This window comes from Mixophyes fleayi, chromosome 12, assembly GCF_038048845.1.
Source record: "Mixophyes fleayi isolate aMixFle1 chromosome 12, aMixFle1.hap1, whole genome shotgun sequence".
In the NCBI taxonomy this organism is placed as follows: domain Eukaryota; kingdom Metazoa; phylum Chordata; class Amphibia; order Anura; family Limnodynastidae; genus Mixophyes; species Mixophyes fleayi.
In genome coordinates, this window is record NC_134413.1 from 3,919,495 (window position 1) to 3,925,857 (window position 6,363).

A 6,363-nucleotide genomic window follows, 5' to 3' on the forward strand; every position below is an offset into this window, starting at 1 on the left:
CAATGGAATGTGTTTTTCAGGTTTAATGCCACATTGAAGGTCATATGATTTGCATATTTCTCCAAGACATTTGGAAGCCCTGTTAGTATTTCAGTGGCGGTGACGGCGTTCTAGGATAAACTGTTGCTGCGAGAAATATTCATATCAAACGACTGTTGTTACAGATGATTCTGGACAATCTGTGAGGCATTTACATAATGCAGCCCAAACACCGTTCCTTCTTCTGTCATAGATTTGCCTTTTTTGCTCAGGTCTACGGTAAGATCTCAGGCCCTGAAGATGGTGATGATTATAAGGGGTGAAAAATTTTAGCTTTATGGTTTATTTTCTGAATGTGGGCTAGTAGTGTATCTGATTCAGCACCCAAATTAAGAAATGACATTTTTAAGATATTATATTCAATTTCAAGGGGAGGAAACACAATGACTCAATACTCAGGGATTTGCCATTATTTAAAATGGGCATATTTGCCTACTCTCCCGGACCATCCGGGAGACTCTGGAATTTCAGGGATTGGCCCTTGACTCCCAGGAGACTAGGCCACCCTCCCTCATCCCGCCTAACCTACTTGTAAAGAGGGTGAGGACTAGATTGCGCGAATCGTGTCGTCACGCCACGTTCACTTGGACCCTTTGGCAACTACATCTACAAACAAACCAATTTAATGAAAACATTAAAATGTAGACATGTAACACATGAAAGATAATCCCGATGTTCCCTTAATGCAGCACTCCTGGACAATTGTTACATTGTCCCAGAGCTGCTCCGTTCATTGGGGCCTTGGGGACTGCACGCTGAAATAGATTTTGCTGCAGTTCCTCCGTTCCTGTAGAACATAACCAGTGCTGCGCATACGTGTGACTGCGTGGACCAATATGTAGAGCCTATCGCTTTCCTCCTGGCGCTCCTGCTCACACCCATCTCAGAGGCCATTTTTGAATGAGCAACTTTTGCCTTTGCTGAACTACAGAAACAGGGAAAACTTGTTTCAGCGTGCAGTTCCCCAGTTCTCCACTAGGAGGAAGGAGCAGTCAGTGGAATTGTAACGATTAACCGGGAATTCTATTTTAACTTTTTCAAACATAAATGATGCTTTTGATTCTTTGGCCAGCCCCCACATTGTTATGATGATCCTGTAAATTAAGTGTCTACACAGAGGCACTTCTAAAGGCTGAGTGGGTGGCATAAAACTGTGTTTGCACCTTGCTGACAAATAGGCGCTGCCTTTCCACATATTACTTTCCCACTAATGATGCCCTGTTGTGTGTTTCTACAGATACCACGGTCCCTGTGGCCTCTATAATAAACCTTGCAGGAAACTAGCTGTGCTGTCTGCAAATGCAGCTTATCCTGCTATCAGTATAAGCTCCTGAACCTCTGGCTTTGTCTTGGGTCAGATCTCACTCTCAGATAGCTTTTGAGATTCACCAATTTGTGCAGGAGGCTGGACATATGTTTTTCTTTCATTTTCACAGCAAAATCCTGACACATATGTAACAGTATCACTAAGGAGCCCCCTAGTGTTCCAAATTCATACTGCAACTTTTATTGCAAGATTTTATTTTACATAGTCATGGTAGAAAATCAACGAGCCATGCATTCTTCATTGGAGAATTTATGGTGGCACCCTGGCAGACTTGTTTTGCTATGTCAGCCACCTCGAAAGGAGTTAGAGATATTTTGATAGTCACAAATTTGCAAGTGTGTGAGGAGTGTGTAATACAGATTCCAGAAAGAAAATAAGGAATATTGATCATCATCATCACCATTTATTTATATAGCACCACTGATTCCACAGCGCTGTACAGAGAACTCACTCACATCAGTCCCATTGGAGCTTACAGTCTAAATTCCCTAACATACACACACACAGAGACAGATTAGGGTCAATTTTGATAGCAGCCAATTAACCTACCAGTATGTTTTTGGGGTGTGGGAGGAAACCAGAGCACCCAGAGGAAACCCATGCAAACACGGGCAGAACATACAAACTCCACTCAGATAAGGCCATAGTCGGGAATTGAACTCATGACCTTAGTGCTGTGAGGCAGAAGTGCTAACCACTGAGCCACCATGCTGCCATATTGAAAAAGAAAAACATACATTTATCTCATATCCTATAAAAGATGTTTTGAAAAAGTTACTTCTTAAATTTGAAATTGCTTACATACCCAGAAAACTTCTACATCCCTGATTTGACTGATATTCCTAAATGAAGGAGAGTGTACTATATAGCACTGTCTAATATTTAAACTGACAGCACTATACAGTACACAGTCTGTTAGGTCAGGTGACTGCATGGCTTGTCACATGACCTACATCCTGCACGAGGTGATGTCACAATCCACACTGATCTCACAATGCATCATCAGTGTAACTGTGACGTCATCTGCTCAATCTGCTGAAGACACAACAAGCATCCGCTCTATTCCTGCATGGATGCTGATAATACCTAACATGGTAGAAAAGAGAGAAATATGTGCTCTAAAAGCTGTTATAACCTAATACTGACTTGACCATGTCTAGCCTAGGTCCTACACATTTGGGGGTCTATTTATCATCCTTCGGTTTTGTTTGTTGAAACTTTTCAATCTTTATCTCCTTGATAAGGATTGAAAGTTTCCGGAAATGTATCAAGAAAGATCTCAGGGACAGCAGTGCCGATAACCCATACTTGCCAACTCCCCCGGAATGTCTGGGAGACTCCCGAAATTCTGGTCCGTCTCACGGACTCCAGGGAGAGCTGGCAAGTCTCCCGCATCCCACTACTGGCTTCCAAAAATGCAGCGAGGCGCAGTGAATCGCATCATTTTGGCCCCGCCCCCACGACAAACCGACATTATGTTGCGGGGGCAGGGCCAAAATGATGCGTGTGGCCGTGCCCCGCCCCCTCCCACCCTCCAGTCACGCCCCTCTCCCGGAAATAACTTTGCGAAAGTAGGCAAGTATGCGATAACCTGCTGTCCCTGAGAAGTGACTCACCTCTTCATCGCAGTCTCTTCTCATCCGAAGAAAGCTGCGTTGAACTTCTCTTTTTTTTGGTAGTGCGCATGCACCAACCGAAAACCTCAGGCATGCGCACTAACATCCTGGACGGCAAGAAGGTGAGTCATGTGACAGGGAGGGATCATATGATCCCTCCACACATGCGCTGTCCAGCTCTGCTCTGTAGAAAAAGAGAAAGATTTCACAGGGTAGACTTTGATACATAGCGGTAATGAGCACTCCCCATAGACTGTTATGGGGAGTGCTCAGAAAAACGATAATACATTCAAAGATGCAGATATTTGAGAATGATACATAGTAATTTAGCGGTAAATACCCAAAAAAAAACAGTTTTCTGGGGTTTAACAGGGGGGATAGCTTTGATAAATAGGCCCCTTGGTGCATATAGATTAGCAGGACTAGTAAAAAGATAATGTTGCAATTTTACAGCATTTTTCACCAAAGAGAAAGCTTTTATAAGCTCATCAAAATTCATGTCACAAATGGGGATCTTGTTTTAAAAACATATGACCCCTCTAACCAAGCCCCACCTACTTACTGCTCTGTGATGCTTCTCTGGAGGGACCACATATAATATGCTTTATTAAGGTGGTAAAATATAATGTGAATCATGCTTGCCTTCTTAGATCTCCCAGACGGGAAGTCCAAGGGACAAGTGCGATGACTTGATTGACATTGAATCATGACATCAAGAACCCGCCTACATCAGTCTAAAGTGAAGGGAGATCCTGGAGGGTGGGCTACCCTGACAGGAGTCTGGAAGCTTTCCTCCTAGACAATCTGGGAGAGAGGGCAAGTATGATGTAAATCAAATCATGTAAATAAATGCAGATCTCAGCCAACCACAGCGGCAATAGTTTTGCTTCCTTGAGGATGTCGGTAAAGCTACATCTAAACGTTTCTAATAATATAGATAAATAACAATGTGTTGTCTGAAATATTGTATTGCAACAAGATCCCTGTGTCATAATACCCTGCATGTGTCTTCATTTTATTGCCTATGAGCAAATAACTTCTTGAGTTATTTAGAGGTAAGCTATCTCCTTTTTGCTGGTTGTGTTGTGCCATCTTGTTGTAGTCTAACTTCAAAGATGTACCAAAAAAAATGAACTAAAATTTTACAAAACCATGCAATGGAAGTGACACTCTCCACATGTCTTTGGGACACATCATCTGGATCCTCTCATAATGTGCCATACAAGGGATAAATTATATTATAAATTCCTCTTGCTATCAGGACGACACATTGTTGCTGGCAGGTGATCAATATTAATAATTGGATGTACTAAGTGCCCATAATGACAGGCTGGTTGGGGGCAGCACGGTGGCTCAGTGGTTAGCACTTCTGCCTTACAGCTCTGGGGTCATGAGCTCAATTCCCAACCATGGCCTTATCTGTGTGGAGTTTGTATGTTCTCCCTGTGTTTGCATGGGTTTCCTCCGGGTGCTCCAGTTTCCTCCCACACTCCAAAAGCATACTGGTAGGTTAATTGGCTCCTTACAAATTGACCATAGTCTGTGTGTCTGGCTGTGTATGTATGTTAGGGAATTTAGACTGTAAGCCCCAATGGGGCAGGGACTGATGTGAGTGAGTTTTCTGTAAAGCGCTGCGGAATTAGTGGCGCTATATAAATAAATGGTGATGATGATGATGGTAGGTACCAATTCTTTTAACATTTATAAAGGAGAAAAGGTCAACTTAATTCTGACAGCAATTGATTTTGATCACTTGGCAAGTATATTCCTGCAGAGGGCACTGTTGTATCATTTCACAATAGAAACGAAGGGCCTGATTCAGTAAGACGCGCAAAACTAACGTATTGAGCTATTTTTTAAAAACGTAATTCGGGTATAGGCACATCCGTTATCAGCTAAAAGCGGATCTGAAGAAATCTCTTTTGTTTAATACGGGTGTAGGTATGCTGTGCTTATAAGGCACTTGTCATATTGAGCCAGACCCAACACACTGCGGGATATGTACAATACATATGTGCAATATATATTCCCAGCATATATGCACAAACAAAATGTAATTACAGTCACTTGTTAATAGTATAGTCACTAATTAAAAGAAACCCAATATAAAAAAAGTTTTTTATTCTTTTTTCCCCCATTAAATACATGTATCACAATGTTATTAATGCCTACTGAAAATAAAATGTATTTTTACGGTTGCTCCTGTACAGACACTGGAGATATATATTATTATGTACAGACACTGGAGATATATATTATTATGTACAGACACTGGAGATATATATATTATTATGTACAGACACTGGATATATATATTATTATGTACAGACACTGGAGATATATATTATTATGTACAGACACTGGATATATATGTTATTATGTACAGACACTGGAGATATATATTATTATGTACAGACACTGGAGATATATATTATTATGTGCAGACACTGGAGATATATATTATTATGTACAGACACTGGAGATATATATTATTATGTACAGACACTGGATATATATATATTATTATGTACAGACACTGGAGATATATATTATTATGTACAGACACTGGATATATATATATTATTATGTACAGACACTGGAGATATATATATTATTATGTGCAGACACTGGAGATATATGTTATTATGTACAGACACTGGAGATATATATTATTATGTACAGACACTGGAGATATATATTATTATGTGCAGACACTGGAGATATATATTATTATGTACAGACACTGGATATATATGTTATTATGTACAGACACTGGAGATATATATTATTATGTACAGACACTGGAGATATATATTATTATGTGCAGACACTGGAGATATATATTATTATGTACAGACACTGGAGATATATATTATTATGTACAGACACTGGATATATATATATTATTATGTACAGACACTGGAGATATATATTATTATGTACAGACACTGGATATATATATATTATTATGTACAGACACTGGAGATATATATATTATTATGTGCAGACACTGGAGATATATATTATTATGTACAGACACTGGATATATATATTATTATGTACAGACACTGGATATATATATATTATTATGTACAGACACTGGAGATATATATATTATTATGTGCAGACACTGGAGATATATATTATTATGTACAGACACTGGAGATATATATTATTATGTACATACACTGTATAATATATATATATATATATATATATATATATATATATATATATATATATATATATATATATATATATATATATATATATATATATATATATATATATATGGCATCACAGCCGCCATGACACCTCCTGGTTGCCATGGTAACAGATGACAAGTTCCGCTTCGCGTTCCCTCCTCCTGCCAGGTTTGGC

At 39.4% G+C, this 6,363-nt stretch overlaps 1 long non-coding RNA gene across 1 annotated transcript; it reads left to right on the forward strand.

The window, feature by feature from the left end:
- The first annotated feature begins 2,362 nt into the window (after positions 1 to 2,362).
- Positions 2,363 to 3,851, forward strand: LOC142108253 (uncharacterized). The gene is made up of 2 exons (XR_012680132.1): positions 2,363 to 2,460; positions 3,633 to 3,851. It is a non-coding gene; the product is annotated as an uncharacterized LOC142108253 (long non-coding RNA).
- Positions 3,852 to 6,363: the final 2,512 nt, after the last annotated feature.